The following is a 13,420-nucleotide window of genomic DNA, read 5'->3' as shown; positions in this document are numbered from 1 at the left end:
GATGCCTGTGGGGATGTTTTTCGTGGACCTCTTCCCAGCACTCTCCCATTGCATTCCTTTCTTCTGGGGGTGGGGGCTCTTTTTCTGGACTGACCCCATGTCATCTATCTACAACAATTTTGCATTCTATTTGGAACAGTTCATTTTAAAAATTAAGCTTTGAGGAAATTTCAGCAGCAACAAAAAACCCCATCCCTTTCATCTCAATTCTGGGCTGGTTCAAACCAACAATCTCCACACACAGAGAGAGACACGAAAGGTGAGGTGATGAGTTCGCACTCTCGGTACATCCCCCATTTATAACCACATAGGCCAAAGAGGTATTATGCAAACAGGCCCAGAGAGACAAGATGAAAGATGTCGGGGGAGTGCGGAGGGGGGGAGCTGTTGATGTTTCCTTCAAAGCTGAATTTTAAAAATGAACTGTTATAAAGGATTGAAATTTAAACAACAGCCTTCCCCACCCCCTGCATATGTGTGCAATATGTTATTTCCACTCTAATTCACACTTGCCAGAGCTCATTTGGGATGCAAGGATCACAGGAAGAGCTGGTGAAGATTTGCAGCCGTGTCTCCTGGGGTGCTTGAATGAGACAAAGTGGACAGTTCCAGAACAGAGAGAGAGAGATAGTCACTGCTCCTGTTCCCCTGGGCAAGCTTTGGCTGGTTGAAGAGCAGTTTTCAAAGCAGAGTGTCCACAGCCTGGAGCAGAATCTCTCGGGAGCTGCCTCTTCTGCACCACACATGAGCCCGCCAGAACACTCCACCCTCTCTTTATTTATTATTTTTGTTGTTGTTGTTGTTGTTGTTTATTTACACAGATGAGAAAAATTGTATTATTATTTCTTCTTTACACAGTCAGACAGGTGTTATTGACTGGTTTGTTTTATCCAGACATCGAGTCCTTCCCAAGGACCTGGGATGCCTGAATTTTATTGTCAGTTGTTATAGATATCGTCGCAGAATATAGGCTGTTCCCAGTAAAGCTGCTTTTTGTAATTGGCTGGTGGTGATTTCTGTGGCCCCGATGGTGTTGAGGTGCTCTTCAAGGTCTTTTGGAACTGCACCCAGGGCGCCAATTACCACTGGGATTATTTGGGTCTTTTTCGGCCACAGCCTTTCAATTTTAATTTGTAGATCTTTGTATTTGGTGACTTTTTCTATTTCTTTTTCTTCTGTTCTGCTATCCCCTGGTATTGCTATGTCGATTATTTTCACTTGTTTTTCTTTCTTCTTGACTACAGTTATATCTGGTGTGTTGTGTGGCAGATATTTGTCTGTTTGTAGTCGGAAGTCCCATAATATTTTTACATCTTCATTTTCTTCAACTTTTTCAATTTTATGGTCCCACCAATTTTTGGCTACAGGTATTATTATTATTATTACATTTATATCCCACTCTTCCTCCGAGGAGCCCAGAACGGTGTACTACATACTTGAGTTTCTCTTTCACAATAACCCTGTGAAGTAGGTTAGGCTGAGAGAGAAGTGACTGGCCCAGAATTACCCAGCAAGTCTCATGGCTGAATGGGGATTTGAACTCAGGTCTCCCCGGTCCTAGTCCAGCACTCTAGCCACTACACCACGCTGGCGCTCTTGGAGGTCTTCTTCCTGCCACACAGCACGGGGCGGGGGTGGTGGTTACTCAGGAAAGGGACTTCTCAGCTGCGGTAGCAGCCAAGGTGGGCTGAACAGCCTGTCCTGAGAGAGACACCCCTGGAGCCCTCCTCGCTGCCTTCTTTGAGGTGGGCAGTGAAGACACGCCTATTTGTGAGGGTCCTCTCAGGACTGGATTATTAATCAAAATATTAATATTAGTCCCACGGTGGATTAAAGCACATCCAATCTTTTTAGAATTGATGAGTTCTAAGGTATTCTACATTACATTATTCATTTTGGCTTGTACAGTCCATTAATTTTATCATGGGAAGACATAGGAAGCTGCCTTCTCCTGTGTCAGACGCTTGGTCCATCTAGCTCAGTATTGTCTTCACAGACTGGCAGCGGCTTCTTCAAGGTTACAGGCAGGAATCTCTCCCAGCCCTGTCTTGGAGATGCTGCCAGGGAGGGAACTGGGAACCTTCTGCACTCAAGCAGGCAGGTGCTCTTCCCAGAGCAGTTCTGTCTCCTAAAGGGGAATGCAGTCTCCCATTCAAATGCAAACCAGGATGGACCCTGCTTAGCAAAGGGGACAATTCATGCTTGCTACCACACAACCAGGTCTCCTCCAAATGTTCCTAATTTTATCATGGGAAGGCAATTAATGCTCTTATAGAAAGGTGGGGCATATTTTCAATAAATGGACTGGTGAGATAGTTGTTCATTTCTGCTCTAGTGGCAAGGGAGGAAGTTGAGCAAAAAGGGACGGTGTGGTTTAATCCCACATACAGAGTTTGCAGACAGGGCATGTTTATATTTAACCCCTGCTAAGTTGGCAAAGAGGCACCTTTCAAAGGGGTGACTTTTTATATGACCTCAAGAATTTCCTTGAGAAGAGTCTTCACAGGCTTTTAATTAGAATTAATTTTAATAATTTAAAAAACTTGTTTTAATATCTATCTTATTCTATTGTTTTTATTGTCATGTATTTTAATTTAAGTTTTAAATATTTTAAATTTTGTACACCACCTAAAGGTGTACATATCAGGCAGTATAGAAATATGATAGATAGATAAATATGTAGCAGGGGGAGAGCAACTGGCTGTATCCAGCCCCAGTACAGCATCCCTCCAGTGGCTGTTGCTGGGGTCTCCCTTGTGCTTCTTTTTAGACTGTGAGCCCCTGGTAGTCAGGAAGATTATTTTTATTTATTTGTTTATTTATTTCCCCAAGTAGACCACTTGAAGGTTTTTATTCTTATTTTTACTTTTGTTGGAAGTCAGTATATAAGTCTCCAGAATCATAACATATAAGCCAGGGGTTTACCCAGAGATGTAAAAAGTAAAAAGTTAACCATCACAGCTGCAGCTGCAGCAGGCAAGTATGAAAACTCGCTGGGCAGAAGCAGCATCTCTCTAGCCAAGGGTTGGGCAAACCTGGCCCTCCTGCTGCTGTTGAACATTGGAACATCGGAAGCTGCCATATACTGAGTCAGACCATTGGTCTATCTAGCTCAGTATTGTCTTCACAGACTGGCAGCGGCTTCTCCAAGGTTGCAGGCCGGAATCTCTCTCCTCCCTATCTTGGAGCTGCTGCCAGGGAGGAAACTTGGAACCTTCTGCTCTCCATCCCCTGAGCAGAATCTCTTTCAGTGTTCACAAATCAGCTCTCCCTTTCATATGCAACCAGGGTAGACCCTGCTTAGCTAAGGGGACAAATCATGCTTGCTACCACAAGACCAGCTCTCCTCTCCTACATTGTGGCCGTTAAACTTTCCTAGACTACCCAAACTCATCGGAAAAACTCTCTTCCCCTAGAAAAAAACCAGCATGTTTTTATGTCTCCACCCAGAGACGTAAATTTTGGGCGATATAAAAATAATTAATTAAATAAATGTCAAGGGAAAGGCATGGGTAAACCGTTCTCTCTGAGCTGCTAGTTTTTTTAGATGCCGGGAATTTTCTCGGGGGGGGGAGGTGGAATGTTCAAGCATGAATCACCACCCCCTACACTTTGAAACAGTGAAGCTTCTCTGGTTCTGTGCTATATGGCTTTGCCAGTTGCATGCTCTCTGGTCTTGGCCTTCTCCAGCAAGGCAAGTCTTACTCCCTTAGGGATGGAGTTCTCATCAGATTCCCCCCCTTGTGATAGTCCTCTATTTCCATTCTCACAAATCTGAATGCAGCCCTGACATTCTTCAGGAGCAGAGTCATGACCCAGGAAGTTTAGTAAGTTACTCAAGGTATAATTACAGGCCTGGTAGACAGGTCACCGCTGGAGCTCGGCAGCAAAGTCAGATGCCAAAGTCTTTAAATAACTCGTTGCTATCATATCAACGTCCCGTGACTTTTCCGGAGCTGAAGCGTGGGAATGTTGCAGCTTTGTTGCCAGGGAGGTACCACCCCAGGTATTAATTATGTTCCGATAATAATTAGGTTACCAGCCACTTCTTCCACTGGCAACGCTTTTGGAAACTGTTATGTCCTTGAATCCTATTGAGTTGCCCAAGACCATGCTGTGAGTCAGTGGCAGAGGCTGAAGAAAGAATTCACCTGATTCTTCTGAGGCATGTAAAGAAACACAATCTGCCAGGAAGCTCTCCTGCACACGCCCCATTAAAATGGATGGAAGTATACATCTGTCTGAAAATCCCACCACCAGTCTGGAAATACCAGAAGACTGGGAGGGCGAAGCCCTATTTACACATGATGTTCAACACATGTACAGCAGATAATCTGGCTGGAATGGGATATAATCCCCAGAAAGATATTAGAACATACAGTTGGCAATAATATAAATACATCATGCATCGACATTATTCACACCCAAGGGAATTCTACCACGATACCACCCTGCTTCTTTCGTCTTGGCTTTTTGGTGCTGTGTTATGTTCTTCCCCCTTTTCTTTTTCCAGGTGAGGATATCCCATTGCTCAGCCACATTTTCACTTCATTCAACTTACTCTGTCTAATGCTTGTACTATTTGACTGAAACAAAGTTTGTGGGCTGGAATTAATATTGGCTGGTATTTTTTCCAAGTCAGAAATATGACTGAATATTCATTCATTCATTCATTCATTCATTTACATTTATAACCCGCTTTTCCACCAAGGAGCTCAGAGCAGTGTGCATGCTTATTTTTATCCTCACAACAACCCTGTGAGGTAGGTCAGGCTGAGAGATACATGACTGGCCCAAAGTCACCCATTGAGTTTCATGGTCAAATGGAGAGTCAAAGTTAACTTTGGTCTTCCCAGTCCTAGTCCAACCCTCTAAGAAAAACTTGTGGGTAAAGTTTTTCTTCTTCCCATGAAGAGGTCTAATCATTTTTAAAGTCCTCTACACCAAGTCACTTTGCCATGCCCCGAAGCTTCGGCATGCGCTCCCTGCTGAAATAAGAGCCTCCTCCATCTCTGACAACTCTTTAAAAAGTCTTTAAGGACACATCTGTTCCCCCAGGCTTTTAATTAAATACTGTTTAAATAGTTTTAACATTGTTTTTAACATTTTAAATTGTTGTAATGGTTTAACTTTTTCTGTTGCCATTTATTTCATTTCATTGCAACCCACCCAGAGATGGATGTTTGGGGCGGTATAAAATATATAAAATAAAATGTCTTATCAACTAGTCCACTACTGAAGAGGATCCCTCCTGGATCTGGGCAAACGTCCATGGAGCCCAGCACCCCGATTCTCCCCACAGTTGCCAGTTCGTCGCCTCCGGCTGGGCTCTGAAAATTCCCTCTTCCTGCTGCTGTTCCCCGGGAACTGCTCCTCATGGCCTGCTGTTTCTAAGCAAGACTTCCACTGAGGCCAGCAGCGTTCAGCCTTGGGTCACCAGAAGCGGTTGGATTACAGCTCTCGTCATCCCCAGGCACAATGGTCTGAGAAGCCCTGCTATACAGGTGAAACTCGGAAAATTAGAATATCGTGCAAAAGTCCATTAATTTCAGTAATGCGGAGGTCCGAACAATATCGGACCTCTGAAAAGTATACAGTGTACTGTGCTTGATTGGCCAGCAAACTCGCCTGACCTGACCCCATAGAGAATCTATGGGGCATTGCCAAGAGAAGGATGAGAGACATGAGACCAAACAATGCAGAATTGCTGAAGGCCGCTAATGAAGCATCCTGGTCTTCCATAACACCTCATCAGTGCCACAGGCTGATAGCATCCATGCCATGCCGCACTGAGGCAGTAATTGCTGCAAAAGGGGCCCAAACCAAGTACCGAATACATATGCATGCTTATACTTTTCAGAGGTCCGATATTGTTCTATTCTTCAATCCTTGTCTTCTTGGTTCCATGTAATATTCTAATTTTCTGAGATTGTGGATTTGGGGTTGTCATGAGCTGTACGCCATGATCATCACAATTATAACAAATTAAGGCTTGACTTATCTCGCTTTGCATGTAATGCGTCTGTCTCATATATCAGTTTCACCTTTTAATTTGCATTACTGAAATTAATGGACTTTTGCACAATATTCTAATTTTCCGAGTTTCACCTGTAGTCCTAACTTCAGCAGGCATTATCTCTGTGAGGCCCTTGGGGCAGAGACCTGTCTTCTAACTCTATGTGAAACGCCATGTATGTGTAGGGGTTAGAGCAGGGGGTTCTCAAAGCTGGGTCCCTGGTGGTGTTAGACTTCCACTCCCATTATGGCCTTGTGGCTGGGGATGATGGGAGTCGTAGTCCAACAACATCCAAGTCTGAGAACTACGCTGGCTCTATATATGCATTTGGTGTTATCACCTTGTGTCTACATGGAGCTGCTCTTGGAAAATGTTTTCAGAAACTGCAGGTGGCCGTGCAGGATGTGGCAGTCAGATGGACAGAGCACTCGCGCCTGCACTCGGCTCCTAAGGGGCTTGCAAGGGCAGCCAAACTGTTTCCAAGCACAGTCCAGCTTTCTGTTACCTTTAAACCCCTAAGCCAGGCCTTCTCAAACACGGCGGGACCACACACCCCATCATCTCCAGCCACATTGGTCTTTCCATTGTAGTGGGGGATGCTGGGAGCAGTAGTCCTACACCATCCGGGCAGCCAAGCTTGGGAACCCTTGCCCTGGACGGTTTGGGCCCCAATTACTTGAAGGGCTGCCTTCTCCCAAGCGGATCTACGCATCGGGCAAGATCTGTTGAGGGCGGCTTCTCTGCAATTGCCCAACCCCATCCCAGTCTCGGCAGCTCCCTCCCAGAGAGATCCACAGTTATCTGTTTTCCTGTTCTGCCCTTGGGTCAGGATCTTGCTATGGGCAGTCTGGTCTTAACGTTGTGTTTGGCTGCTATGTGGTGCGATTTATTTTATGGCACAGCACTCCAAAGCAAGAAATGCATCAGTGTGGTGGTGGTGGTGGTGGTGGTGTTTTTTCAATGTTTTAAAAGTGTAAAAATAAGAGTGACCCCAAGAGAGGGTCTTCTCAGCAGTGGCACCCAGGTTGTGAAAGGCTCCCACCAGGGCCAAGGCTGTTGAATGCCAGCTGGAAGCTTTTCCTTTCCATCCTGTTTTAACTGGGGCCTTTTTCTATGGTGCTGGATTTATTCCAATGGTGCTGTCATTTTAGCTATTGTAAGCAGTTTTTAACCTGAAAGGTGGCATCAACACAAGCACATCCCACCCTCTGCATCCCTGTCACCTGAACTGTGATCATATAGCCCTAAGCCAATTAGAGGATTCAGTTGCGATCAGAAGGCAGAGGAGCCCTTGCCTCTTGCTGCCTGGCTCACCTTTCTCCTGGCCAATTCTGCCCCACCTTGCTCCTTGGCAACTGCTACAGTCACGTAGAGCAGTGTTTCTCAATGTCTTTGGAGTCATGGACTGGTACATTCTTCATGCGCAGTTTCCTGGACCAGCAATGCATAGGGGGGTCACCCTCCTCACCCACCACCCCCAGGAACCCCCCCAAAAAACAATTTCGGGCAGCTCTCCGGAGCTCATTTCCAAGCAGCCCTCGCTGCTGGATAATGTTCATTTCGAGGAAGTGAAATGAACCTTATCCAGCAGCGAAGGCTGCCTGGAAATGAGCTCCGGAGAGCTCCCGCTGGCCCCCGCCGGCCCAAAATTGCTTTTGTGGGGGGTGATTTTTATTAGTGTTGCCTCATGGACCGGTACCCAATGCCTCGTGGACTGGCACCGGTCCACAGCCTGGTGGTTGAGAAACACTGGCGCAGATGACCCTTTGACTACAGCTCTTTCTTCTCTCTCCTTACCACCACCCCCTCCTCCTCCTCCGTCAGTCTCCAGCTTTGGACAGACTCCCCCCCCCCCCGAACTCTTCCACGGTGTCTGAGCTCTCTGCTACAAAATGCCCACTGTGGGATCAGCTGATGTCCACAGTCCACCCTCCCTGCATCCTGCTCCTTCCATATCCTGCAGTCCTTTGGGCTTAGTTTTGACTTTTTCTTCCTCCTTACATTTTGCCGTTTCCACTTCCCTCCAGCCTCGCTAGCCTTGCTCCGCTCTCCTCTGACCTCCTGCTCTCATGCACAGAGAACAAGAGAGAGTGCCAGCTGGTGCCCCCCATCATGTCCTCTCCTCCTCCTCCTCCTCCTCCTCCTCCGGTTTGTCAGCCCTCCAGCAGGCCAGACCCCACAGCTCCCCCTCCATGCTGCACACCAGCTCTAGGAACACTCGGCCCCTCTGCTCACCCTTTGCTGGCTTGCTGAGGCCTAACCCCCCCCCCCACACACACACACCTCTTTCTCTGCCCAGGAGCGCCCCACCTTTAACTCCAGAACTGAAGCCAGTGCATCTGATCCCGTTTCCCATCCAACATTCCCTCAACCTTTGTTTTATTCTCCCCCCACCCAACAGGGATTCCCAGATGTTGTTGACTACAACTCCCAGAAACCCCAGCTGCAATGATTTTGCTTGGGGATTCTGGGAGTTGTAGTCAAAAACAACTGGGAATCCATTCGAGGGAACACAGCCGCACAAATATCTGATGAACTGCATATGCATTTGTGGACACTTCAGGGCAGGGACCTGCCCTTTGTTTCCTTGTAAAGCACCATGTCCATGGATGGAATGATGATGATCCCAGCTTTATCCCCACATCCCTCGTTAAAGCAGGGCTTCTCCAAGTTGGGCTGCCGGATGATGTTGAACTACAACTCCCATCATTCCCAGTCACAATGGCTTTCGGTCACAAAACTCTGCTGCTCTTCACCAGCATTATGCAAGGACTGATCTCTATACTGCATCCCTCATCCTGAGCATGCATTGCCCCCTTCTGGACAAAAGTCACAACCTTCTCTAGCAGGACATTTGCAGATACCAAAGTTTGCTGAGCAAAGGAGGAATTCAGCAGCTGGGTAGTGAGGGTCAAATTAGGTGTGATGAGGTGCAATTGGAAACGCAGAGTCTGGGTCTCAAAAAGCATCTTGAATTTCAGGGGAACCCCATTTGGATTAGGGTTGCCATGTGTGGGGAAGGGAATTCAACCCTTTCCCTCTGCAGAGGCCCCAATTCAAGGCCTCCTCAAACGATTAGTCACAAAAAGAAAGTGTGGGAAGACAGCATTGGGGAAGTGTTAGAGGGTCACCCCCCCCCCATTCCCTAGTGCTGGCTTGAATAATTCTTCCCACCCACACTCAGAGACATTCTTTGCAACATAAGGAGACAAAAGATTCCACCACAATCTCCATCTTTTAATGTATTTTTATCCCTCTTGTCTAATACAGGCCTAGGTTACAAGCCGTTCTCCTGGGAGCCATCTGGTCTTTGGTGCAGTGCTGATGGTTTTAAGGGTTGCTAGCAATGCTTTTCTGCCGGCTCAGTTTCATTAACATAAATACCAAATGATGGTGGAAAAACTCTGAAGAATCAAAGCCCGCTGAAGATGACCTGCGTTGTGATTCCAGGACCTGCATCTGCCCCTCATGGCAGGTGTCCCACTCCTGAGTCTCCAGGTGTTAGACTACAACTCCCTCCAGCCTTTGAGCATTGTAGGGGTGGGGGTGGGGGTGGGGGAGTTGGGAGTCGTAGTCCAACATCTGGAGACCCAAAGTCGAGAACCCCTGCCTTATGATCCTCTGAGCACCAGAACGCTGGATTTGTCCTACAGATCCCTACAGCGCTGCAGTCCAAACACACAAAGAAGGAGCTGCCTGTTCCCCTCCATCCTACCTTGACCACTGACCAGAAGTGCCCTCTCAGTACCTTTTTAATACTGCTTTTATCAGCTGCTTTCCTGCAGAAAAACAGGTAAAAGTTTTTCATGGCAGGGAGATGAAGGTTGTCATGGTTAATGGCTGCGAATCAAGCTGCTATTGAAGGCCAAGGAGCAGAGGAAGGACCTTGACACCGAGCTCACCTTTCCCCTCTCCAATACGACCCCTGCCACCTTAAAAGGTAAAGTGTGCCCGCAAGTCTATTTCGACTCCTTGGCAATTTCAACAGTCATGTGGCTGGCCCCCTCAGATGCCGCTGTTTCCTCTCTCTCCCCCGCCTCCTCCTCCTCCATCATCAGTGTCTAGCTTTGGACATGAACGGTCTTCCTGGGGTCTTCACTCAACACTGCTCCATCTGACTTCTCTCTGCTATGGAATCCCCTCTGCCTGATCAGCTTCTCTCCTTCAGGCACAGATAGCCAAAGTGCCCAAAGGAAGCCTCACAATTCAGTGCTCTGAATGAGTGTTGCAGACCAAGTTATATGATGCATGAACAGGCAACTGGCTCCATTTATTCAGAAGAGTAGAATGGGGTTACTTTGGGACAAGGTGTGGCTTAGGGAATGGTGCATAGTCCTGCCTATGTAGACCTTTCCCCTGACCTCTTCCTGCATGTTAGCTCAGTTACAGGTCTCACAACCCCGCCCTCCAACCTGGAAATTAACACCGCTCAGCTTTCATTCGGCAAACATCTGCTGCGATCCCATTACAGCCCACACCTGCCAATTTGAGAACACAGAAGAGCGGGGGGGGGGGGAGAGGATATTGCTCACAACTTACCTTATCTCTCTCTCAGCACCAGCTCTCCTGCCTCATTCTTTCCCCCCTTTCCTGGAGGAATACATCTGCACAAACCCTAGCCTAAATCTCAGAACTATGCAGTTTTGGAAAATTGTTCAAAGTGGCCACTGCTTTGCACAAATATAAGGACCACCCCTAGTTTTGATGGCTTTGACAAGGGGGATAAGATCCACCCAAAGCTATTAGTCATGACAGCTATCTGGAAACCATGGACAGAGGCAAGATGCCACTGACTAGCAGCAGCATATAGGGAGTAATCTCTCTCAGTCCTACCTTGGAGATGCTGCCAGGGAGGGAATTTGGAACCTAGATGTTCTTCCCAGAACAGCTCCATCCCCTGAGGGGAATATCTTCCAGGGCTCACATGTGGTCTCCCATTCAAATGCAACCAGGGTGGACTTAGCTAAGGGGACAAGTCATGGTTGCTACCACAAGACCAGCTCTCCTCTGGACAGCAGGAAGGTTGCCGCCACCTTCCTCTCCAACCCACGGGCTTCCTAGAGGCATCTAGTTAGGAACATAGTAAGCTGCCATATACTGAGTCGGTCCATCTAGCTCAGGATTGTCTACCCAGACTGGCAGTGGCTTCTCCAAGCTTGCAGGCAGGAGTCTCTCTCAGCACTGTCTTGGAAATGCTGCTAGAGAGAGAACTGGGAACCTTCTGCATGCGAGCATGCAGATGCTCTTCCCAGAGCGGCCCCATCCCTTAAAGGGAAGATCTGACAGAGCTCACATGTAGTCTCCCATTCAAATGCAAACCAGGGCAGACCCTGCTTAGCAAAGGGGCTAATTCATCCTTGCTACCACAAGACCAGCTCTCCTCCTGTGGGTGGATGCAGTGGGAAGGAGGGTGCTGGACTTTGCTCTGGTCTTGCACGTAATGATGTTCAGTCATTAAAACAGCACAGCAAACACCAAATCAACATGCTCAGAAACGACAATTCCCAGAGTTCAGTGAGGGAGTCACAGCTCCAGAAACCACAGAGACTCTGGAACAGGCAATGCTGCCCTGAAACTAGTTTCAAGCAGCCTTGGCTCTTTAGCCATTTCTATCCAATTAATCAGTCAGTCCACTGCAAAGCAAAAGCAGGGGTTGAGTTACTCAAGAGAGGTGCTTCAAACTTTGCGTGCACACAAGAATTCATTATTTCCCACCTCATTCAACTCCTTCAGCGGCACTCAGATTACTTTAAGATTGCTTTAAGCTTTCGGCAGCACCACCCCACACAAGCAGCCACCTTCTGCAAACAACAATGTCCCAAATCCTCAAGTGAACCTTGGGGCCACAATGCCATAAACAGCAGTAGCAACCTGCAGGATATCAGCCAAATGGATGGATATCAGCCATCAGGAGGAAAGGGTAGCAGATGCACCCTTAGGAGAGGAGAGCTGGTCTTGTGGGAGCAAGCAGGACTTGTCCCCATAGCTAAGCAGGGTCCACCCTGGTTTGCATTTGAATGGGAGACTTGATGTGTGACCTGTAAGAGATTCCCCTCAGGAGATGGAGCCGCTTTGGGAAGAGCAGAAGGTTCCAAGTTCCCTCCCTGGCACCATCTCCAAGGCAAGGCTGAGAGAAACTCCTGCCTGCAACCTTGGAGAAGCCACTGCCAGTCTGTAAAGACAATACTGAGCTATTGGCCAATGGCCAGACTCAGTCTATGGCAGCTTCCTATGTTCCACCCATTAAAGGCCGGCCATTGAACTTGGCAGCAGTGGGTTAGACACCCTTGGAGAGGACCCTCTGGGCTTTTTCACACATGCATGTTCCTTGGACTGCTGTAAACAGCTTGCAGCACAGATCAGAGACAGAATCGGCATGGTCCACCTGATCTCAAGCTCTGAAGTCCGTGGTGGCATCTTCAGCTGCCAGTGGTAGCTCTCAAAAGAACATAAGAACAGCCCTGTTGGAGGCCCATCTCGTCCAGCATCCTGTCTCCCACAGTGGCGCACCAGTTGGCAGGAGAGCAACTATCTCAGCAGCACCCTTCCATGGCTGTTGTTGGTGTCTGAGAGGCATTGTTTAGATTGCAAGCCCATTTGGGGCAGCAGAGAACTCCCTTAGGAACCTAAGCAGCTGCCTTACACCAGCTCCGACCATCGAGCTCAGTATTGTCCACACTGACTGGCAGCAGCTCTCCAAGGTTTCAGGCAGGCGGGATTGAAGCTGGGACCTCCTGCATGCCGAGCGGATGCCCTGCCACTCAGCTACGGCCCCATTTTTCAGAAATAGGGTTGAGGACTTCTTATGGATATTCATATACTGAATTGAACACACTGAGCTGCACATGAACAGGATACTGGGCAAGGCAGAAGCAGGAAGGCCCAGGTTCAAATCCCTGCTCAGCCCCTGAAGTTCACTTGGCAATGTTAGGCGGGTAACGATCTCTCAGCCCAGCCTACCTCACAGGGTTGTGGTGAGGCTATTGCAAGCCATGAGCACCACCCGGCTCTCCTTAAAAGAAGGGCAAGCTCCTTAAGAGCAAACGCATCATTTTCAAATTATGCCTCCCACATGTTTGCATCATACAACTTGCAGAATTCCATTTTTCTAGGTGCTTTTTTAGAAAAATGCAAAGCACCTTCAGGTTTGCTGGAGGAGATTGAGCACCATTAACCCACAGCAAGTCCCATGAGGACAGGATACGTAAACCCCAGAGCTAATTCCTTTGCAAAGGGGCAGCGAGGAGAAGGAGCCATTCAGCAGGAGAGGAAGAGGGATCTGAAGCAGAGCGAAGTGGGCGGCTGGAGGAGGGAGGAGGAGGAGGAGGTGGGCGTATGGAGAGGGACTAAATGCCACCTCTGCCCTTCCACCCCCACCCCCCAGGAGGGAAAACTGCCTCCCTT

At 48.0% G+C, this 13,420-nt stretch overlaps 1 protein-coding gene across 1 annotated transcript in view; it reads right to left on the bottom strand.

The window, feature by feature from the left end:
* Positions 1-10,767, bottom strand: part of SDCBP2 (syndecan binding protein 2) — a 28,322-nt gene extending 17,555 nt beyond the window's left edge. Inside the window, exon 1 of the mRNA XM_053247334.1 lies at positions 10,556-10,767. The gene's annotated coding sequence lies outside the window, so the exon portion shown is untranslated. The remainder of the gene's footprint in view (positions 1-10,555) is intronic.
* Positions 10,768-13,420: the final 2,653 nt, after the last annotated feature.

This window comes from Hemicordylus capensis, chromosome 4, assembly GCF_027244095.1.
Source record: "Hemicordylus capensis ecotype Gifberg chromosome 4, rHemCap1.1.pri, whole genome shotgun sequence".
NCBI classification, from domain to species: Eukaryota; Metazoa; Chordata; class Lepidosauria; order Squamata; family Cordylidae; genus Hemicordylus; species Hemicordylus capensis.
The sequence above is the reverse complement of the archived record's forward strand: the minus strand, read 5'-3'. Positions and strand labels throughout refer to the sequence as shown.